Raw genomic sequence first — 24,781 nt, 5'->3', positions numbered from 1 at the left:
CTCTCTCTCTCTCTCTCTCTCTCTCTCTGTGTGTGTCTCATGAATAAATAAATAAAAATCTTTAAAATAAAATTATCATTCAAAATCTTTAAACAGGGCACCTGGCTGGCTCAGTCAGTAGAGCACGCAACTATTGATCTTGGGTTGTGAGATCAAACCCCACGTTGGGTGGAGAGATTATTTAAAAATAAAAAATCTTGGGCAGCTCGGGTGGCTCAGCCGTTTAGGGTCGCCTTCGGCCCAGGGCAAGATTCTGGAGACCCGAGATCGAGTCCCACGTCAGGCTCCCTGCACGGAGCCTGCTTCTCCCTCTGCCTGTGTGTCTGCCTCTCTCTCTGAGACTCTCATGAGTAAATACATAAAATCTTTTATAAATAAATAAATAATCTTAAAATAAAAAAACTTTAAGCATTATTGCTATTTCACCTTCTAAATGAAAAATATGTAACACATCATTTTTTAAAACCACTTAAAGTCAACTTTTGCCACATCCCTTCCACCAACTAAAATAAAGTACATAAAAGTTAGAAGGTTATCTATAAAATAAGAAATAACCAGGAAATATTCCCTTCAGAATGTGATCTGTGGCTTACAAAAATAACAATAATAAATCTAAGTCCTTTCAGTGCCCCTGTGAGGTCCATCACAGAATCCCCACAATAACCTTTGATAGTTTGAATCCTCCTTGCTTTTTCAGACTTACTGAAGAATTTAATTTTGTCATGTTCATAAAAATATGTAATCTGTGGCATACTAAAGGGAAAACACAGCAAGATTTGTATTCTCTGTTGCTTATTTATCTGAATACCTTTCACGTTCCCCCTTTGTCTCAGGTCCTAGAAGATGAACTTGGGAAGCCCCTTCCTTCCTGAGTGGTGCTACATATGACCACTCTCCCCTTTTTTGTCACACACAATTAAGAGTCTATGTCAAATTGGCTTTTCCACCTTCCCAGCTTCCTTTCTAGAATATGCTAGCTCCCTGGGGAGCCTTTCCTGGAAGAAATGAAAACCAACAGACTATTTATGGTAACTCAGAATTCAGGGGGTGGAGACCCTTTGTGGGCTCCAATCCCACTCAGAGGGGATTTTTGCCTGCTTCGTCTGCTTCCTCTACTCACATTGCAGCGTCCACTGGGGCTAACTCTGGGGCAGGTGGTCTCTCAACTGCAGAAGTTAATCTTTAGGGGTGCTGGGTCTCCTTTCCCTGCCCGATAGAAAAGACATATTTGTAACCAGAAAAAGATTTTGAAGTTGATCTTCTGATAAAACTTGCAAGAAGGGAGGCTTCTTGATAGCTCTTATTATTGAGACAAATTAGCCCTCCTCAGTTTTTCTCATTACAGTCTTCTTGGTTTGTGAGGCAGCAGGACGCCTTAAACTCCTTTGCATTTTCCAGGTATGCAACAGACTTTCCTTACATACATTCCTTCCCTCGATGGAAGACAAGGTCATTCCCTTGGAAGGCTCTCAAATTCCCCAGTCTGAAGAAAAGGCCTTCTCCTGGTTAGAGCAGAATCTCCCATGCCCTATGTTCCAGTCTTCCTACCCTTGCCTAAAGACAATGGCCTTTTTCTAAAGGCCTTTTTCTTAGGCTTATTATCCCCAAATCAAGGGTTCAGTTATGATCTGCATATTACCACCTTCACGAATCTGTCAATTTCTTCTGCCCTATGTAAAAGAAGATTCCTCAAGGATACGGAGGGTTTTCCACTGTTAAAAGAACCTGCAACATATCTTGAAGCAATGAAGCAAACTGCATTATTTAAGTGCTTGGGACAGGGAAGGGCTCTCCCTGAATGTTCTTGCTTGCTGCTTTAAGAAGTAGCTTCAGGGGCAGCCCGGGTGGCTCAGTGGTTTAGCACTACCTTGGCCCCAGGGCGTGATCCTGGAGACCCGGGATCAAGTCCCACGTCAGGCTCTCTGCGTGGAGCCTGCTTCTCCCTCTGCCTGTGTCTCTGTGTCTCTGCTTCTCTCTCTCTCTCTCACTCTGTGTCTCTCATGAATAAATAAATAAAATCTTCAAAAAAAAAAAAAAAAGAAAGAAAGAAAGAAAATGAGCATCAGCAAATCATTATCTTGATTCCTGTGTGGCCCCAAATATAAGAGGTTTTAACCAACTTACCCCCCACTGCCCACCTCAGGGGATACGGGTGTGCATGCACTGTCCTCCATAGCAGGCCTGTTAACCAGGGCTGCGGGCCTCATCGGGTGGTGTGTAGATGTGATCAGGTGCAGACCAATGAGATCTAGACACGCCAGCCCCACAGGGCAGAGTCACATTCAAGTTCCCACACATGCCAGTTCATATTCCCCCACCCACTCACCAGCCAGAGAAAGCCATGTGTGCCAAGTCAAATGGCCCAGCTTGGAAAACGCAGAAAGCCACACCTTGAGACACTCGGTCATAAAATAACATGAGAAACATAGGGGTAAAAAGAAGTGACACAGAGATTAAGAAAACAAGGCAACAAACACACAGGAAAACATGGATACACTCATTACGAAAAAATGAAATATGCCTCTTTGATCCCAAACCCTATTGGTAAATATCCAGCTCTACTTACTGGCTCTTAACAATACCATGATCAGCCCAGAACATCAATTTTACACCAGTGACCATTAACACTAGTGTAGATCTTCCAAAGCATTCTATAGTTCTATTTCAATTGCAATATTAAAATAGTAGAATGAAAATGGTTCTTCTTTCTACTTCCATGGTTTCCTTAGTCTCTATGAAGGCAAAATGGGAACGAAGGCAACCAAATCAACACCTTCTCAGCAGGAAAATTGGAAACTCTCAGAAATCTCCTGTTGATACAAATCCTTCCCCAAAATTCTCCTGCTAAACTTTTGACCTATTGTTTCTAAACTTACCAATTCTTGCAGTAAGTGGCAATAAACTTAAAAAGAGAAGTTTTGGCCATGAATTATAGTTCCTATTCTGACTAAAGTTTAAGTTATAGATGTCCCAGCTTTCTTTCCAAGTGGCCTGGGCCTGCTATTTTTACATATGAAAACAGTCATGATGCACCTCTTTTCTCTCCCCGAGGGCTTCCCATAATCTATTTATAGGACTGGATGTTTTCCAAGCCCAGACATAATTCACTGTGCCATTTTCGGTGACTGACAATTTTGGTTTTGTTTTTCTCTTATCCCAAGGGAAAATCAATCGCCCAGCAAATTAATGTATCCCACATCCTTTCATCCTTAGAGACCAATGATCAGAATTGATTTAGGTCTCAGTTGGTCTATTTCTGGCTCTGAGCGCATGTTAATCTTCAATAACAGGTCTGTTGGACAAGTTACAGGCCAGGCATCCAGGGACAGTTCTGACCCCTTTTACCCTCCCCCTCACTCACTGGGAGGCCTTGAACAAGTCACTTTATTATCTTAGTTTCTCTGACCATAAAAGATGACTACCAAAGCAAGCAAAAGAAACATATTTTGTTGGTCTTTGAAAATAAAAAAAAATATGGGGCAGGTGTCTGGGGCTCAGTCAGTTAAGTGTCTGCCTCTTGGTTTTGGCTGAGGTTGTGATCTCAGGGTCTTGGAGATCGAGCCCCGTGGTGGACTCCATGGTCAGCACAGGGTCTACTTGAGATTCTCTCTCTCCTTTTCCCTCTACCCCTCCCCCCACCATTTGCACATGCATACCCTCTCTCTCAAATAAATAAAACCTTTTAAGAGAAAAAGAAAATAATAATTCAAGTATAATGGTATCCACTATTGCAATTACATAAGCTTTAAGCAACCAATTCCATCCATAACCACCAAATGCATACCTGTGCCTTCATAAAACACAGCCCCAGCACACAACTGATTAGGAACCAATCGAAGAATGTGTAGTTGAGCTGACATTGATGTGTATTTCCCTGAAGCCCGGAATCAGTATAAAAGCAAGGACTGCCAAATCCTCTTGAGCATCGACTGCACAGAGACTTTGGGAAATCTCTTTCCCAGGTTCCCATCAGGGTTTGCAGGCCTGAGAGGTTTCTAGGACCTCAAGGCTGCTAGAAGCACCCCAGAGATTTGAATGAAGTCAGGCCTTGATCTACTTCAAGTCCTTAGGAGCTTAGAGTCTACCCTAAAGGTATCCACACTGGGAGAACTGGGAAAGTCCAGTCCCCTGTGTGAACCTTTATAAAATTTTCTTGGAGAAAAGGAAAAGAGGATGCTCAAAGAAATGAGTTTTTTTTGTTTTTTTATTTATTTATTTGACCGAGAAAGAGAGAGCACAAGCAGGGGGAGCAACAGGCAGAGAGAGAAGGAGAAGCAGGCTCCCCACCAAGCAGAGAGCCTGATGTGGGGCTCCAACCCAGGACCCTGGGATCATGATCTGAGCTGAAAGCAGATGCTTAACCAACTGAGCCACCCAGGTGCCCCAAGATATTTTAGATTTCTAAAGCCAACCCATAGCAAATTCTTGTGATCAGCTTAGGAAAAATACAAGACCCTCAGGTCCATTGTAGTCTGAACCAGAATCACTGGGATGATCCTGGTCCACAACCTGCTAGGGCACAGCAAAGTCAAACATAGAGATCTGCTAAGATACAGTGCCCTTGCAACAGGCACTTTGGCCAGAAATCATCTTCCATCCTGAGATTTCTGGCATGGTCTGGGAGCTCCAGAACCCTGGAGAGGCCATCAGCCAGCTCTTCCACCTCAGCAGCCAAGCATCACCTTGGTGACATACTGTTAGTCCCTCAAATACACCTGCTTAGAGATTCATGCCAAAATAAAAACAAAAACAGGAAAAAAAAAACTAATGTAAATAGTAATATTTTGAAAGTTTTGTTTGTTATTGTTTAAGATGTGAGAGATTTTTTTCCCTCCATGTTCTGGCTGCTATTGATGAGTATTTCTTAACTCATTCCATTTTTTTTTCTATTCCGTTAGTCTAAATCAATCAAAGCACTTTCACTTCACCAATCCCTTTGTGCAACGTCCCATAAAGGTCTGTGATTCCACAAAAGCAGGCGACAGCTTGAGTGCACTGGTCCAGTAACACCAGTGTACCTCCTCCGCCCCAAGCTCAACTTCCCATTAGAAGAAGGAAGTGATAGGGTTGGAAGACAGCCCTAAAATGTTGTCATTGTTATTGTGAAACTTTAAATAGATCTTTGTATCTGTAAAGGGTTTTGGGTTCTGCTCACAAAGATCCTGTGGGAAGGTCTGTGCTACTAGCCCCATCTTTGATTTTTATCTATATTGTGTGCTACATTGCTCCTGCAAACCAGAACTAATAAAGTGAAAACTATCCCCTCCCAATGAAATCATGATACTTTAAAAATCAAAACCTTTAAAGGGTTCTTCTTACTCATGTGATCATAAAGATAAAAATTAATCTGGATGATACCATCTCCAAAAACTCAGCCTGTCTGCTAGATTTAACACCATGTCCTTTGTACTAACAACAAGAACGCTTTTCTCCTTTGACATTTTTTTATCTTCTAATATCATGACATCAATTTCATAGGACAAGACATGCAAGGAAAAGGAACATTTCAGAACAACTCTGGTAATTAAGCAAAATTTTGCTTAATTTCAACTAAGTAAATACAGAAAGCTAAAATTAAAACAAAGCTTGTTTTCAAAATGTTTACATACATTGCTAATTCTTTCAGTAAGATTTTTGTTCTTGCTTTGGGATTACCCAGTTCAAGTCCATGGTTTTTGTTTCTTATAAAAGCAGTTATGGCAAATGGGCTCAAAATATTTTCTGCCTCTAAAAATAAACATCTTTGTTTTGAACCACATTCCTAACTTTAAGGTTCCGGCTATTCCCAAAACAGAAGAGACAGTTAATCAGCAATTTTTAAGAGAAGAGAGCCCAGGCAGGGCACAGGAATTCTTTCAGGAACCCCTTGGTCTGTCCTCCATCCACAACATCCAGCAAATTACAGTACTTTGTTAGCTCCCAACAACAAAAGAGGCCTACAGAATAGGGAGGGTGGGAGTGAGGCGATGGAGAGGAGGGGGGTGGGGCTGCTGAAGGATCTGTTCTACTAATAAGGCGGGGAGGTGAGGGCCAAATGTGATACTCTGGGAAATGGCGAACTCTAGTATGGAAAGTACTTTTATGGGCTTATGTCCTTTTATACAAAAAGTAGGTTAAAAAAATTGAAATGAGCAAAATGTTGGATGCTCTGAAGGATGGCTATCTAGCAGATGCAAGTGATTTTTAAAAAGAAACAAGGGAGGGAGGGAAGGAAGAAAATAAGCCAGGAAAGCAGAATGAATAGGAAGATTACACGTCCCCAGCCAGCGAAAGGTTTAACTGTCCTAATCCACGTGTTTAAGATCCTTGAAAACAATAACCTTCGAGAAAGCAGATACAAGTAGTCAACAAAAGAACAGAGAGCCTAGCATGTACCTCTGTTGAGTCAAGTCACTATTCACTGAGGTACAAAAGAGGGAGAGAACCAAAACCATAGATAAGCCAGATAGTTTAAATAGATAAAGTTCCAGACAGAATTTCCCAAGCTGTGGCCTCAATCCCCCTATTCACGCTATAGTTTCCTTTATATTCTGTGGCCCATTTAGGGGTCGCTAAGGAAGTAAGGGTGCCATCCATTATCCTGCTTTATTTAGTAAAGGGGAAAAATGAGAATTTTATAATTTCCCGTAAAGGACTTCCTTCCTCCCACATTTTAGAGTATAATTAGGTCAACACCTTCGCCTGCATGACCATGGTATTTATGGGAAAATAAAATCAATCTTCATAAACAAGAATGTTAAGACTATGCCAGTTCCATTTTATATAAAGGAATATGCCCATATCTAAAATCACAGATGTATTACCCACAGACAATTCTGTGAGTGTACTTGACGTCAATCCGATAAGGGGATATAGCAAGATCCTTTTCACACGTCAATAGCAGTGTATAACTCCAATAATATCATAAAGGCAAAGCTATGATAGGTTTTATGCAGCTTCTTAAGTAGAGATGTCAATGTTAGTTTTTTAAATGATAGTTTCTAAAAATACAAAAATAATACACTCACAAATCAATAAGGAAAAGAAATACAACCTAACGAAAATAAGGAAATGATAGGAATAGTGGGTCTTGGGATCTCTGGGTGGCGCAGCGGTTTGGCGCCTGCCTTTGGCCCAGGGCGCGATCCTGGAGACCCGGGATCGAATCCCACGTCAGGCTCCCGGTGCATGGAGCCTGCTTCTCCCTCTGCCTGTGTCTCTGCCTCTCTCTCTCTCTCTCTCTGTGACTATCATAAATAAATAAAAATTAAAAAAAAAAAGTAATAGTGGGTCCTAGAAAAGGACTTAAAAAAACTAAATATCCAAAAATAAGTGAATGGATAAACGTGGCATACTCATACAACAGAATATTAAACAATGAGAATAAATCAGTTACACATATCAACATGGACGTAGCTCACAAATATAAAGTTGAGGGAGAAAAAAACAACATGCACAAAAATGCATACAGAATGATGCCAACTATATACAATCTCTAAAAATGTTGCTTAGGAGTCCATGATAATCAGCCAGTACACCTTGACATGGCTGATCTGTGGTTTACGACTAAAATCCCTTATGGGTGGCAGTGCTCATACTGGTAAATACATTGAAAGTCACCCCTAACATTTATATGCAGCAAAATTATAAAGAAATGCATGAGGGTGATTAAATACTCAAATTCAGGATGGCAGCTACACCTGTGAGGAGGAAAGGGACTAGCAATATTTGGTTTAAGTAAGATGCTTAAGCACATAAATCCTTACTGTCTGATGATTTAGACCATTTCATAGATCTTAAATAATATGTAACAATTTAAATAGATATACACATACATAGGACAGCATGAGCTTTGAGCCAGGAATCTGGGGATCGCGATTTTTCTCCTTGTTCCATGGATTACCTGTGGGACCTTGCTATCCTTGAATCTCGGTTCCTCTTCTGTGAAATAAGAGAATTCAAGTATCATTCAGCTCTAAAATTCTTAACTGAATTCAACAGGATAGCTGTGGACCTCTCTGGATTTTAATAAAACAGCCCACCACTACTTCCCCTGTCCAAGCATTCCAAATCATCCATGAGACAAGACTTACTCCTTATGGAGAGCACACACACATTCTAAAGTACCCCAGGAATGTTTTTTTTTTTAATTTTTTATTTATTTATGATAGTCACACACAGAGAGAGAGAGAGAGGCAGAGACACAGGCAGAAGGAGAAGCAGGCTCCATGCACCGGGAGCCCGACGTGGGATTCGATCCCGGGTCTCCAGGATCGCGCCCTGGGCCAAAGGCAGGCGCTAAACCGCTGCACCACCCAGGGATCCCACCCCAGGAATGTTTTTTAATCCCACTACCCTCTCTCTTCCTCTGCTGTGCTTTCTGATGAATTTAGATCTCTGAGAGCTGGCTGGCTAGGTCTAGGAAAGCAAAGCAATGATTATCAGTAAAGATGGGGATAGTGTAAATTGATCCAAGATAAAACGTACTTTATTTTACATCATCATGATACTCCTACGGTGGGAGAAACTGAGACCGTTAATGTTAATGATTTACTCAGGGGCATACAACTGTCTGGAATGAACCCAGGATGAGAATTCATAATTGGTATCTTAGAAGTGATGTTTTTACTCAATTTTTGATCTCTCCTATGACAGACCATTATTTCACATACCCTCAAGACTCATCTTAGAGAAAAGAGTTCCCCTTTAGTCTCTACAATCCAACTATATTTAATCATTTACCAAGACTTGCACAATGGCAAAGTAAATAAACTAGCAAAATTTGAAATCACTCAGTAAAACATTGTAAATATTAATAAATAGATCCCAGATTCTGGTACATAAAATTTTGCTTAAGAAAGTGCTAGGCCTTTTTTTTAAATGCATTTCTTCTAAACACTTTAGATTATAATTTTCATACTAGAATTTTAAGGAAATTATCATAAGGGAATTTTTTAAAAATCAAATCTCCCCCAAAATAGAGCTTCTTTCTGTTCTTTTTGTGTTTCCCTTTAACTCTTTTCTTCCAAAAAAGCATTCATTACTGTGCAATTGCACTGATAAATGGGGAGTTCTAACTAAATACGTGATACCTGGTCTTACTCAACCAGTAAGTCTTATTGGCATTCCAACTAGTTATTGGGAAAGTGGGGGGGGGGGGGGGCACACGAAACAGCTGAAAATTAACTGCTGTGTGATTTAGAAGCTGTTTATGCTAAGGTGCCAGCCAGCCCAGGAACTCTAACAGGTATTCATTTGTTAATAAGTTGCTGAATCAAGCAACTATGGAAACTGGGTGTCTCTGCAAAGCAGATTTGATTTCTGAAATAGCAGAACTTTAAACTGTGAAACTCTCCCTTCTTTCAGGCTTCCCTTGTGACTTGCTAGAGAGCTTGCAAACTCGTTTCCTTTTCATTTCTAAACATGACAGAAGTTTCTCACCCGAACAGAAACAACCAAACTGAGTGGGTTGAATTTTCCCTAAGGATACATATTTGCCAATTCTGCGGACACAATTTTAAGATCTGATTCAAGGTCACTTTATCTCAGGAAAAGAACAGAACGCACTTCTGTGTATACTAAATTATCTTCCTTGTTACTTATAACATGTGCAATGATGCTATTAGAAATTTGTCCAGCTTTTTAAAAAAAAATAATTCTGTCTAGTTCTGAGGTCATTTTTTCTTTAATATAATTTCTCTTAATTCTTTAAAATAGTTAGGAATTATGTACTTCCTTGTGAAAATAAATTTCCTAAAACATAATCCTTATGACCCCTTACCTCCATAACTCAGATTACAAAATTTTTTCTTTTAAGATTTTATTTATTTATTCATGAGAGATACACAGAGAGAGAGGCAGAGACACAGGCAGAGGGAGAAGCTGGGCCCATGTAGGGAGCCCAACATGGGACTAGATCCCGGGTCTCCAGGGTCACACCCTGGGCCAAAGGTGGCACTAAACCGCTGAGCCACCAGGGCTGCTCCAGATTACAAAATTCTTAAATTTTCTTTTCATGGAATTTCAGACTACAGTTTTGAGATTTCTAAGAAATATTTTTTTCATTCTCTCAAAGTCTTCCCACAGGGCACCTGGGTGGTTCAGTCACTTAAGCATCTAACTCTTCATTTTGACTCGGGTCATGAGCTCAGGGCTCAGTGGGGAGTCTGCTTGAGATTCCCCCCTCCCACCCCATGCTCCCTGGTGTTCTCTCTCTTAAATAAATAAATCTTTTTAAAAAATTGTTTTAAAAACCTTTCCCATGAAAATATACCTGACCCATCCCTAGCCCGTAAAACACAAAAAACATGAAACATCCTCAAAAAGAAATACCACCTAAATTGTTTCCTCCTCATCAGTGAACAATTAATTAGAACACTCCACAAAAAAAAAAATACCATATCATTCTACAATATTTTCTTGAGTGGACCAAAACTGGAACTACCAAAGGATCTTGAGAGGTAAGACCACTAAGACAAAACAAAATCTCTGTAATCCTTTCGTTGAAGCTCCTCCAACTTATTTAGTTAGGAAGCTGACCAAATAGAGGTACTGAGATTTGTATCTGTTTAAAGAGCATCTCTTACTATTTGCACATTCCTTCTGATAACCTATAGGGCTATAAAAATGATGTGGCAGGGACTTCTTTGTTACAACTTGAAAGACAAGGAAATTCTTCTTACACAGGTGGCCAAAATTGTAGATTCTCTTTTTGGTAATAATGATACAACAATAACAAGAATAGTTAATATTTATTTAGTACTTAATTTGTGCCAGATATTTTACATGTGTCATCTCTTTAATTCTCACAAGTCTGTAAGATACATACATCTTTTTTTTTTTTTTTTTTTTTTAAGATACACACTATCTACCCCATTTAGGAAAACAGAGACATAGAGGCACTTGCCGGAGACCGTTCAGCAACTCACTGGCAAGACTTGCTTGAACACAAATATATATGTGGGCTCCAAACTCCATGTCCTTAAAAGAAAGTTCCCAACAGGCAGGATATAGCTAAATTACTCACTTCTCCCGTGAGTCTGTTAGAGAACTTTATCAGAGCACATATTATCTGAGCACTCAACATAGGAAGGCATTAACAGATTAATATAGTGACCAAACTGAAATGGACCTTTGTTAGTTTAAATTTTCAGCTCTCTCTGCCCTTTCTCCTTTTTAAAGTAAATAAGATGAAACATCTTCACTGTTTCAGCTAGCTGGCAAACTTGTGTAACAAATTAACTAATAGAACCGGTTTAGCAACAAATAAACTCAAGGTCTCTAAATTCTAATCATAGGTACCTCACCGATTTGAAAGATGATCCAAAGCTTTTAAGTTAAATTTGTTGTTTATATGGCTTTCAGAATACAGAATCCACATTTATGAAACTTCAGTAAGAAACCCTGATACCAAATATCTAGGTGAAAAGGGAAAAGCACAAATTCTAGCTACGCTGCTTAATTATTGCCAGGGTTCCAAGTGTTCGGAAACATTCAAGCGGTATAAACATACAGTTGTCCGCAGTGACGATCTCTAGGGACAGGAACTGCAGGAATGGAAAGTGAAAATAATATGAGGAAGAGCTTTTGCTTTTTAATATATGTGTTGTTGCATTTTTGTAAGAACACAAAAAAAATTTTTTTAAAGAAATGTTCAGTCTTGCCAGACTTAATTTTTAATCTGCACCCTCGAGCCTGACCTCAGGATTATGCATGTCATCATCTAACAAAAGGGATACCAATAAGGAAAAGACCATCGTTCTCTCTGACCCTCCTCCAACTCAACTAAAACAAGACTCGTTTTATGAAGTGTTCAGCCTTTCCTACCCAGATGTGTCCATTTCATCGGAAGTGAGGGGGGGAAAAAGTCCCAGAGGACTTGAACCTTCAAGCAATTCTAAAAGGAAAGGAATATTAGAATTTGAGAAAGAAGATTAGAAATGGAACTCTCTCAACATTCTTCAGGTAACAAAGGAAATCTCCCAGGTAGAGGGTACCTTGAGGTTATTCTTTCCTCAAGGTAAAGACTAACGTAATGGATGCCTGAATGTGGAATCAGGAAAAGTGCCACAGGGAGCAGCCTTCAGGGCTCACACACTCATTCTTCCCAGCCCTGGTTGGCCTCTTGCTCCAAAGAGCCTGAAGAGAAAGATAAAAGTGAGAAGTGCTTTGTAATAAAGGTAAATGTTCAAATAATATCGGGCATCTTCTGAGCTATTTCTTTGATAAAAATACCATCCACTTCCAATAATGATTTTTGGAGATGCTTAACATAAAATCTGAGACATAGTAGGTGCACAATAAATGTTAGCTTCTTTCTTGCAGAATTTCTAACTGCCAGCCAGATGTCCACTAATCTTCAGGCTCAAAAGATTCGCTCACAGCCCACCCTACCAACCAAGACCATGGTTCTCTCCCACACTTCCTCTTCCTGTATTCTCTCTCTTTCTCTCAAGTAATGGTGCCAACATTCTCTTTGGCACCTAACAGAATTTTATCTCTTCCATCTCCTTTAATATTTTATGACTCTGTCCTCTGAATTTCTTCATCACTCACCTGGATTTCTAAAAACACCTTGGAGAGGACTCCCTTCCTCTCGAATATATCTTTCAGAACATTATCATGAAACAGAGCGCACACCAAGCTTGGTTCCCCACTGACATGGATACAGTCCTCTTACATGTTCAAAAGTCCCCAAGATCTAACCATGAAACATCTATCTAGACATCTCCCACCGCATCTTGCCATAAGTCCTGGGTTTTAGCTTGTACTATTCTTCTGCCTGCAATCTACTCTCCTCCATTCTCCACCCACAAAAGCCCTACTCTACATCCTAGATCTGGCTATACACCCAAATTTAATGACAATGTTCTACAAAATTAGCCCTAACTTCCCTAAAGCAGGTATTACTCACCACTGACTTTATGTACCCATAGCACTTTGCCGGTGTTTCAGGTGGCATTTCTTTCATTCTGGATCATACTAGAATAATCAGCTTACAAGGCTATCTCCCCCAGTTCCTAAAGAATGGGGGCCATATCTGATCACCACTTATTGCCACCTAAACACCTGTCACTTAGCCCCTAGTTCACTGCACCCTTGAACTGAATGTAATAATTGGTATTTATTACAATGCGTTTTGCAGTCTTCAACAATAAATATTGTACTGTCCACTATGTGCATTATCTCAGTAATATTCATTACACTTCCTGACGGTAAATTCTATATTGGCCTCCATGGTACAGATAGGGAAACTCTACTCAGAGAGGTTATGTCATTTGTCCAAAATAATACAGCTAGTACATGACAAAGCCAAGATCTGAACCAAGGTCCATCTGACTTCTGAAGCTATGCTCTTAACCATCCCACTACGTCACAGACATTTCCCTTTCCCTCACTCATCCCTTTAGTACTTATACACAAGGGAGTATTACCAAGACCAGGACTCTAGTAAGTTATGTTTTATCCTATCAGCACATGGAGGTCTTTTGGGATCTGCTCTAGTCCAGGGTCATAAACACAAGCAGGTCCCCAGGTCCCAGAATCACTTATTTTTCTCTGTTCCTACCTCCACCCTCAAACCCCTGAAAAGCAAATCAGAAAAAAAATGATAATAATTTGGGAAGACAATGGAATCTTCCCATCTTTGTGAAACATACAACATTAACAGTAAGTTTATAAGGCTTAACAGGCATATATTACTTGAAAGAATATTGGGTCATTCCAAAACATATTTGTCCTGCTTAAACCTGAAATCAGCAGCAGTTACTAAGAAAACACAGTCAAATGGGAGATGACAGGATGAGTCATAAAAGGGGCAAGCTTACTTTCCAAGTCTCAGAAACCTTCGCCAACAGAGTCTTGTAACCAAATCATCAACCTGTGGTTATAAACATTCTGGAGTTTCTTTTCATCTGGCCTAGAAGGAATCATAACCAGTTCTGAACTAAACACTACTTATAAAATCAATTATTATGTAACTAAGTTGAGGCTTCCTATAATGAAAGAAAGTACAAAGACTACAAAGGTAACAGACTTTCCTTTAAACAAAGGTCTATTAACAGGAAAAGCTCTTACTCAGTGTCATCAAATGAGTGACTAAAAATGATATTCAAGAAAACACTTGTGACCCATTTTTCTTATCAACACACAAGTACACATAATAAAACACACCTTTAACAGCTTTAAAAGCAGAAAGTATAGTAGGCATTCCTTTCTTATTTTTTTCTTTCTAAATCACTTGCTTAAAATTTTGAACTCATAGCTCTAGCATGTATTATTCTACCAAACAATCCCATCATGTTGGCTAGAACCTACCATAGTACTAATAGCTTAGATTCATTTGAGTTGTGGGGTTTTTTTTTCTTTATTATTTATTTGGGGGGCATGGGAAACAGTCTTTATTTTTTTTTTCAATTTACACTTAAAGATAAAGATGACTTCTGAGTAATTAAATCTTTTGTAAATGAAAATTAGGTAAATTCTATGGTATGACCCATTAATTAATGTATCACACAGAAGCAGCCAAACCTGAAGAACTTAGCACAATACAATCATCTTTTCCTCAGGGTCCCACAACTTGTACTCCAAAGCCAGATTAGGAGAAAACAGGTGGTGTGTCTGTGTGAATGAATTCTGTGCACATGCGCACACACACACACCCCAAACATGAAGTATCTTGCACCCCAAGCTCTAACTAAATAGGTTAATTCTAACCTTGATAAAAAGACTGTGTGTAGTACAAGTACTAAGGATGAGATCTTTTTGAAAGATGTATTGTTCATCCCTGAATGTTAAACACTCTTTCTTTTCAAATAAAGCAACATAATTGCTGAAATGAGTAATGAGAATTCTTAATTTAAATATATTAAAAATTGGCCTAGAAATCTATAAAACCTTCTTATAATAACTCCCTTCACAAAAACCTACCTGTCAAATTAAAGGTTCCCCATCAAGCACAGTATTTCAATTTTGGCAGCACATGGATGTATATTATTCCTTACTCTCTGGAAAATTATCTATAAATATAATGTATATACTACAATCATGATGATGAAGGTTTATAAAATATTTTGGTAGAATGTATTCACTGTCATAACCATTATATTTATTTTTAGTGAACTTTAGTAGGAATATATGTACACATATCTCCACACTACTGTTTTGTTTTACTATCTTTTGTGTAAATAAATTCCAGATAAACTTTATCTATAATTTAATGTGTAACCATGGCTATTTGTGATTCAATTTCATATTCATCTCTAGCATCTTAATAGCTCAAATAATTTAAAATCTAATTATTTATGGATGAAATAATATGATGTGTGGAATTTACTTCAAAATAATCCAGCATAAGGAAGATAGGTGAGAGTACAGGTCAAGCCACACTGGCAGGATTTGACAATTAACAATACTGAGTAATGTTTACACAGGCGTTCACTTCACTATTATCTTGCTTTGGGATAGATGTGCAATGTTTCATAAGGTTTTTTAAAATCCAATTTACTACTGCTCCAGTGTCAGGCATAACTTTGCCATTTTGAATTTCTGTTTTACTCACATAGCAATTAATGTTTTACATGACACTTCATTAGTGCCAACACTGCTTTTAAAGTATAGTGGGGTAATAAATCTCTTAGACATTCCTGGTTACGGGATCATTAGACTTAGCTTGACCTTAGAAAGTCTGAAACGCACACTGGCACACATTATATCACATATGAAAGTGACAATGGCTTCTGAGAACCACACATATATGTATACAACCTTGTGTACCCAAAGCACTTCACTATGTATGGCTCCCAATCTAGATGATACGTAAGCAAATCTTTTATATTCAATGAGCTAACCTCAGTAAGGAAGTATGTCATTTTATGGACTGATATTTTGCTACACAGTGTTGTTCTTTGTAGGCTGTCATCTCTAAGGATGCGAAGACATGAGGATATAGGACAAGGAATCAATGACACCAATATTGTAGTTCATGATGAATAGTAGGTACAAGAGGAGAAATTGTATTAATAATAAAAACACATATTGGAACTAACATGATGCTTTCCATGCATTTTTATAGCATAAGCAAAAAAAAGTACAATGGAGTAAATATCACATTTCTAAATCACACTCCTAGAATTTGAAATCTAGGGTAAAAAATCTCAGAGATCATCTCATCCTCTATGCTACTGGTTCACAAAGTTAAGTGTGCATCATGATCACTTGGAAGGCTTGTGAAACACAGATTGCTGGGCTCTATCCCCAAGGTTTCTAATTTAGGAGGTTTGATGCTGCTGATACCCAGAACACACTCAGAGAAGCACTGTTCTGAGCTTACTCCCATGACTCTGTTGGTGTCTCCACTGTAGTGATCACCAGTTACTACCTGGGATTGCATGCTCCTCTGTTTGTGGGCCTTTCTCCTATTAGACAATTGCCTGTCTCAGAGCAAGGGGCATAAATTTTCATCAATGTTCCAGAGCCCGGACTCCATAAATATTTACAAAATAAATTAACTTGTTGAATGAATTGATTTTCCCCACTCATTTATAGCTGAGTATTTGTCAGTGTATTCATATTTAGAATAGGGGTGCATTTACATAACTGGATGGAGGGGAGCTACTCCCTGGTGACAAAAGCAAACACTGGCAATACCCAAGGGAAGACTAAATGTCAGCTGGAACTAGAGCAACAAGTAGATGGAGAATTCTGGAAGTCTAAGAACTGCATCTCACACTGGAGTTTTCAATCCAGCACAGACTGACAAGTGGGAGCTGGAAGCTCACTGTTGTCAAATCTTTTATTTTGTGCGGAATGCCTGTGTGGCTCAGTGCGTTGAGGGACTGACTCTTGATTTCAGCTCAGGTCATGATCTCAGGGTCCCCAGGCTCAGCATCAAGTCTGCTTCTCCCTCTCTCTCCACTCCTCCTCCTGCTTTCTAATAAATCATCTTAAAAATAAATAAATAAAAATTTTAAAAATGTGTTACTTTGACCTGAGGAGCTATAACTAAGTACTTTTCATCTCACACACCATCAAAAGAAACAAAAATGCTTCCAAACTCATGTTTTAAAGTTTCTCAGGGTCTGGAAGGTAATTAGCACAGGTGGACTGATTCCTTCCCCCATCTACCTCCATCCTCCTAATATTGCCCACAGGAAAGAAAAGAAACACAACACACTCAGCACTGCCTGTCTAGAGAGTTCTCCAAGTTCAGGTATTCTGAATGTTCTAATATTCTACAGTATCCTGAAATATCTTTCTATTATAGTAATCATCTGCTCAACAGCAATTCAGCAGATTTAGTTTAAGAAAATGAACTATGCTCTGATTTCTGAATTTCACTATTTATTATTTATTTTGTAAATATTTGAGTGAGAGAGAGAGAGAGAGAGAGAGAAAACACAAGCAGAAGGAAGGGGCAGAATGAGAAGGAGAAGCAGACTCCCCATTGAGCCCATTGTGGGGCTTGATCCCAGGACCCTGAGATCATGACCTGAGCCAAAGGCAGACACTTAACTGACTGAGCTACCCAGGTGCGCCTTCACTACTTTTTAAAAATTTTATTCTAACTTTAGAAGTTAGAATATATATTTCTATATATACATATATATATGAACCCAATAAACCTCCATATATATTATTTCTTTTATTTAACAATAGTACAATAAAGAGTATAACCTGTATAACTGTATGGATACATATGTGATTTTTTTTCTTATTATTTAGATCTCCTTAAAAAAATAACTGACTGTTCAGGGGCACCTGAGTGGCTCAGTAGGTTAAGCATACAACTCTTGATTTCAGCTCAAGTCATGATCTCAGGATCATAGGATAAACCCTGCATGGGACGCTGCACCAGGTGTGGAACCTGCTTAAGATTCTCTCTCCCCCTGCACCTCCCCCATTCATATGCACATGCGTGTGTCCTCTTTTTCTCAAAAAAAATAAAATAAAAAATAAAAAGGAGCTAACTTTAAAAAACATTTTAAATAAAAAATAACTTCAAACAAAAATAATAATGTAGTGTGGGATCTATTAACAGACAAAAAATAAAATCTATGACAATAACAAAAAGGTCACAAGGAGAGTAATGGAAACATACTATTATAGCAAGATGTTCATACTGTACATAAGGTGGGATAATAACACTTGAAGGTCAACTGTGACAAATTAAAAGTGTATACTACAAATCCTGAAGCAGCCATGAAAATAACAAAATAATGATAGCTAATAAGCCAAAAAAAAAGTATATAAAATGAAATGATGGAAAATAGTCAATAAATCCAAACAAAGACTAAAAAGGGGTAAAAAAGAAACAAAGAGCAGATGAGAAAAGCAGAAAACAAATAGGAAGGTTGTAGATTTAAACATAACCATATTAATAAATACTTTAAATACAAATGGTCTAAACAATGCAATTAAAAGACAGAGATCATCACACTGGGGGTGCCTGGCTGGCTAAGTCAGAAGAGCATGTGACTCTTGATCTCAGGGTCAACCCAGACGTTGGGTGCAGAAATTACTTAAATACATTTTTTAAAAAATAAAAAATAAAAGACAAGGATCATCACACTGAATAAAAAAGTAACACCTTTCAAGGAGGTGAAGCACAACTCTGCATTCCTTAAGTGTGAGCTGCACATAGTGACTTCCTTAGCAAAAAGTACAGAACAGAAGGGGGAGAAAAGAGGAACTTTAGAGTGGAGAAACCTGACACCTCAGCCAGGTGATTGAGGTTAACATGAATAGGGATAAATCATCTTGATATTATGTTCCTTTAACATGGTATAATTAAAATACACATTCTTTTCAAGTGCACATAGAACATTTACCAAAATAAATTCTATTCTGGGCTATAAAATAACCCTCAATAAATTTAAAAGGATTTGAGCCATACAAAGTATGCTCTTTGACAACAACAGAATTGAATTAGAAATCATTAACAGAAAGATCTCTAGAAAATCCAGAAATATTTGGAGACCAAGTAATATGGGTAATTCCCAGTCAGAAAACGTATCAAAGAAAGTGTTTTTTAAAGTATTCTGAACGGAATAAAAATGGATTTACACCATACCAAATTTGTGAGATGTCACTAAAGCAGTATCTGGGAGGAAATTTATAGGACTAACCATCTATACAGAAAAAGAAAAACAGTCACAAAACCAATGACCTAAAGAAACTAGAATAATGGAGCACCTGGGTGGGTAGGTGGTTTAAGTGTCTGCCTTCGGCTCAGGTGATGATCTCAGGGTCCTGGGATCAAGCCCTACACTGGGCTCCTTGCTGAGCAGGTAATCTACTTCTCCCTCTACCCCTCTCTCTCATGCTCTCTCTCAAATAATTTGAAAAAAAAAAAAAAAGGAAACTAAAATAAGACGAACAAATTAAACCCAAAGTAAGTAGAAGAAAGGAAACAATAATGATCAGAGTGAAAAGTCAGTTAAATGGAAAATAGAAAAACAAAAGAAAATGTCAATAAAACCAATACTGGTTCATTGGGAAGGTCAATAAAATTGATAAACCTCTAGCCTAGGGTTTCTCAACCTTGGCACTACTGACATTTTGTCTGAATGATTCTCTGTTGAGAGGATCGCTCTTGTTCATTGTAGTATTTTGAGCTGCATCCCTGGTTTTGACCCACTAGATGCCAACAGCAAATGCCACCCATCTCCCACCCCTAACACACACAAGACATCATCTCCATACATTATCTGTCTCTAGAAATTGCCAAGTGTTCCCAGTAGCAGTTAAAATAAACTTCAACTCATACTTTGCTCTGTAAACAAATATTAACTCAAAGTAGCCTGACATAAACGTAAAATGAAAACTTTATGGTTTTACATTCTTTTTATAGAGCTTTCCCAAAGCTTATAAATAACTAAAATAAATAAAAAGTTATAAATAACTCTTACAAAAAGATCTTTGTCACTTTGAGTTAGGCAAAGATTTCTTAAGGTACAACATCAAAAGTTTAATTCATGAAAGAATAAATTAAAATGTAAAACTTCTGATCTTCTAATACTGGTTAAGAGAATAGAAGACAGGGAATAGGCTGAAAGTAAATATTGCAAATCCTGTATCTGATAAAGAACTTATATATAAAAAATATAAAGAATTCTCAAAACTCAACAATAAGGAAGAAACCAACCCAATAAAAAAATGAGCCAAAAATAAAATAAACAGAAATGTCAATAAAGAAGATATATGGATGGTATATAAGTATATCATTAGCCATCACGGAAATGCAAATTAAAACCACAATGAGATACCACTACACCTCTAGTAGAATGTCTATGGAAAGCCTGACCCCACCAAATATTGACAGGGATGCAGAGCAAGTGGAACCCTCATATACAACTTTGGGAATCTAAAATGGTACAACCACTTCAAAACATATACATCTACCATATGATCCAGCCATTCCACTCCTAAATATTTACCCAGGGGAAATGAAAGCAAATGTCTACACAAAACTGTACATAATAGTCATAGCAGCCTGGGGTGCCTGGATGGCTCAGTTGGTTAAGTATCTGCCTTCATGGTCTCAGGATCCTGGGATCAAGCCCCATCAGGCTGTCCACTCAGCAGCGAGTCTGCTTCTCCCTCTCCCTCTGTGATCTCTCTCACTCTCCCTCTCTCTCAAATAAATTTTTAAAAAATCGTTTCAAAAAAATTTTTTAAATATTCACAGCAGCTTTATTTTTAATAGCCAGAAACTGGAAAAAAAGCCAAATGTCAACCAATGGGTGAATGATGAATGAACTGAGATATATCCATACTATGGAATACCATTCAGCAACAAAAAGGAATGAATACACACAAAATGGATGAAATCTCCAAATAATTGTGCTAAGTGAAAGAAGCCAGACAAAAAAAAGAGCCCTTACTGCATGATTCCATTTATATAAAATTCTAAAAATACAAACTAATCCATAGGGTCAAAAAACTGTATCTTCAGTTGTCTAGAAAAAGAGGATGCAGGGTGTAGGGAGGGGCCCAAGGGAGAGATGGTTTCACAGATCTACATATATGTAAAAAATTTACCAAATCTTACACTCTAAATATGTGCAGCTGTGTGTCAATTACACTCAACAGAGCCAGTGTAAGAATTATCACACTACCCCACAAAGTGTAGACAGTTTAAGGTAACAATCAAAAAAGAACATAACCTGAAAATCAGTGAAGAATTACAGGCTTCAAACATAAGTGATTTTACACTGTTCCAGAAACAAACTTTTATTTGGTAAAAGTAAGAAAGAGGGCATATGACACAGGTCATTGGTAGATGTGAAAGCAAGCAAGAATAAAAAGTGAACACACAGGAAAGCCCTGAAGAACAGGCTATTGCTTTTAACATTAACATCATTTCTTAATTAAGATGTAGCCAATCTGAAATATATGAAAATATATGAAATATATTTCATAATAATTTTTAAAAAGGAAAAATTATTTATTATATTATATATTATTTATTATTTATTATATTATATATTATATATTATTTATTATTTCGTTTTTTTCCTAGTTGGCCTGTTCCACTCCCCGGCAGAACCAGGTGCTTCCCTTGTCCCATAGCCCTGAAGAACCCATCTTGTCCCACACTGCCACACGTATACAGCAAGGGCTCATCCATCAGGATAGGGTCTCTATCGTTTGACGCTGGCACAGTGATCAAATATAAGTATACTGAGGTCGGAGAGCCTGGCTTCCTAGCCTAGGCACTGCCATTCACCTACCAGGTAGCCTCAGAATATTATCTGACGCCCGGGATCCCTGGGTGGCGCAGCGGTTTAGCGCCTGCCTTTGGCCCGGGGCGCGGTCCCGGAGACCCGGGATCGAATCCCACGTCGGGCTCCCGGTGCAAGGAGCCTGCTTCTCCCTCTGCCTATGTCTCTGCCTCTCTCTCTCTCTCTGTGACTATCATAAATAAATTTAAAAATGTATATATATATATATTATCTGACGCCCAGTTTTACAAAATTTCAAACAGGGCTGGAAGGGTATGTATGAGGATTCACTGTGAATTTATCCAAACCTTGGCCTACACAGGCCCTGTCTTTCACCTGATTACCACTCCATCTTCACTTAGCTTTCTCCCTCCAGCTGACGAAGCTCAGGCACAAACATCCCCTCCCAGTTGCAATAAAGCCACACGTCGCGGAGTTCTTTCCTGCCTCAGTGCTGTCTCCCCTGCTGATCTTCCGTGATGCCTCATGGTCCCCACAGCCTCCTGCCCCAACATCATGGACAGCTCCTTCTCATCACAGACGCAGCAGAAACAGCAGCTCCACAGAGAAGCCTTCTCACCATTAACACAGGAGCCCCTGGTCGCTGTCTCCTTTCTACTCAACGTCCACTCAACAAATGCTTCTTAAGGACCTACGGCTCATCAGGCCCTGGTCCAGATTCTGAGGGCACCACAGTGACTACCAGCATCGATGGAGTGTGGTCTAGCAGAGGAATGAGTAAAACCCAGGGTATGTTAGGTCTTTTTTTTTTTTTTAATTTATTTTTTAAAAGATTTTATTTGTTTATTCATGAGACACACGCAGAGAGAGGGGGGGGGGCAGAGATAAAGGCAGAGGGAGAAGCAGGCTCCATGCAGGGAGCCCAATGCAGGACTTGATCCCGGGACTCCAGGATCACACCCTGGGCCAAAGGCAGGCGCTAAACCGCTGAGCCACCCAGAGATCCCGAGTATATTAGTTCTATGGCCATAGGTGCCATGGAGAAAACCAATAAATCGTCAACAGGGGAATGGGAGTTGCAAGAGGGGTTATGATTTTTAAATCTGGGGTTTTGCCACTGCTCACTGAGAACACAATATTGCGTAAAGAAGTGAAGGGGGTCAGGGAGGGAACCAGACCGAAATGCGGGCTGCGCGGAGGGCATTCCAAGCAGAGGAAACGGCAAGGCCAAAGGCACCTCAAACAGCAGGGAAACTAGTCTGGCTGGAGAGTATGAGCAAGAAGCAGAGCAACAGATAAGATCGAAAAGGTGAAGGACTGGGGAAGGAGGAGGACCAAGATGGTGTAAATTCTGGAGGCCACAAACAGGTCTGCCTTTCACTCGGAGGGAGATGGGAAGCCACTGAAGAATTTTTAACAGGGAAATGTGTGATCTGATGGACATTTTTAAAACTGCAATTAGTTTGCTAATGTTTTTCACATCCTGTGGATCCTCCCCAGCTCTTGCCCACCACTGGCGGGAACCACAGCAGTCCCGAGCCTGTGCTATTACAACTCCAGCACCTAGCACAATACATTGTAGGCACTCAATAAATATTTATTAAGTGAGGTAATCTATGCAAAGCATTTACTGGCACAAAATAAGCACTCCATAAATGGAAACTATTATTATTGGGAACCCCAGATTTCAGCACCATCGTCAACATACGGTTAAGAGCTTATCTGAGTCAATGAATGAGTAATTTTGTGAAATTACCAAAAATCTATATTAAAAACATCTGGGTAACGACAAATTAACCAATTGCGTTTCACTTTTACCCTTCCTTATTAAGACGCGGCAGATTCCATTTTTGAGCTTTAAACTCTGTTAAGCTACTGGGCACTACCTAGCATAATCCCCTTGTGATCGGTTCTCTAAACAAACGGCAATATCCTGCAAACACAACTAGCACTAATGCACTGAAATGCTTGTAAAATTGCTAATTGGGTAAACTTATTCCCATGATTTTTTTTATTTTTTTTTTTATTTTTTTTTTTTTTAGCAGTCTTTATGTACGGGGCTAAACTGACCAAACTGGTTGGATTTTATTTTTGTTGAATTCAAACTTAGCTCAGTTAACTCAAGCATGTGAACAAAGAACTAAGAATTCCCACTCTTTTACTTATTTCGGCATCTCCAGAGTCTTCACCGAAACTCCTGGTGAGGAATACACCTGCTTTCTTCGCCCTCGTGGGGCCTTGGGGGGCAGGGGGCGTAATGGCGGGGCTAAGGCCCTTTAGTGATTATCTCGGGAAAGCCCTTGAAAGTCCCAACGGTTTTCCAGAGAGAAAACTCAAAAAGGGGTCACGCATTAAAGCACAGGGACACGGCAAATAGTCCATCTCCTAAAAGGTGAACGCCCGCGCCTGGTGGTATTTACGAGGTCTCGGTGGCAGGGGTCGCGGCGGTTTAGGGCCAGGTAGGTTCAGACGCTCATTGTAACCCGCAGCCCTAAAAGTGGCCGAACGCATCCGAGCACAACCACACGATAACCGCAAGGAGGACTTCGGAGCTATGGAAACTTTCAGAAGGACGGATGAAAGTTGCTGGAAATCTCACGAACTTTAAAAAGAAGAAGAAGAAGAAGAAAAGCGATGCCCAAGTGCCGAGCGGCTACAAAGAAACGCCCTGGCGGGGTTGGGCTCCGACCTGCCGGAGCTTGCACACAACCGCGCGGCTGGCTTCCAGCTCAGGCGCTCCCTTCCACTAGGGGAGGGGAAAATCCTAACTTTCGGAAATAACGAGCGCCCACAAAGGCCGGTGTTACCCCGGGGCTTGTCCAGCTCCATCATCCAGCAAGGTGGCTCGCGGTGTTCCGAGCAGCACGGATTCCACCCAAGCCCCCCCGCCCCCGCCCCCACCTCCAGCCCCACCCCCACCCCCACCGCCCGCTTTTATAATAGAAGAAAAAATAACCTAAAGGGGAGAGAGTGCTCCCGTCAGACCCTCACGGCAATTCAGACAACAAAGACCCCAAGCGATCCCAACGGAATTCCAGGGCGAGCCGCGCGAGCCGCCCCCCCCCTCGCCCGGAGCGCCCCGGCCCTGGGGCCGCCCCCGCTCCGCAAGCCCCGCGCCC

General features: G+C 39.7%; 1 protein-coding gene and 1 long non-coding RNA gene across 2 annotated transcripts in view; both read right to left on the bottom strand.

Moving 5' to 3' along the window:
• Positions 1-24,781, bottom strand: part of SYNE2 (spectrin repeat containing nuclear envelope protein 2) — a 320,213-nt gene that overhangs the window by 294,926 nt on the left and 506 nt on the right. The window lies entirely within an intron of this gene.
• On the bottom strand, positions 11,106-13,513 carry LOC144320121 (uncharacterized). Its single transcript, XR_013385704.1, has 2 exons — positions 11,806-13,513; positions 11,106-11,525 (listed from the first exon to the last, which is right to left on the bottom strand). It is a non-coding gene; the product is annotated as an uncharacterized LOC144320121 (long non-coding RNA).

This window comes from Canis aureus, chromosome 9 (assembly GCF_053574225.1).
Source record: "Canis aureus isolate CA01 chromosome 9, VMU_Caureus_v.1.0, whole genome shotgun sequence".
Taxonomy (NCBI): Eukaryota; Metazoa; Chordata; class Mammalia; order Carnivora; family Canidae; genus Canis; species Canis aureus.
The sequence above is the reverse complement of the archived record's forward strand: the minus strand, read 5'-3'. Positions and strand labels throughout refer to the sequence as shown.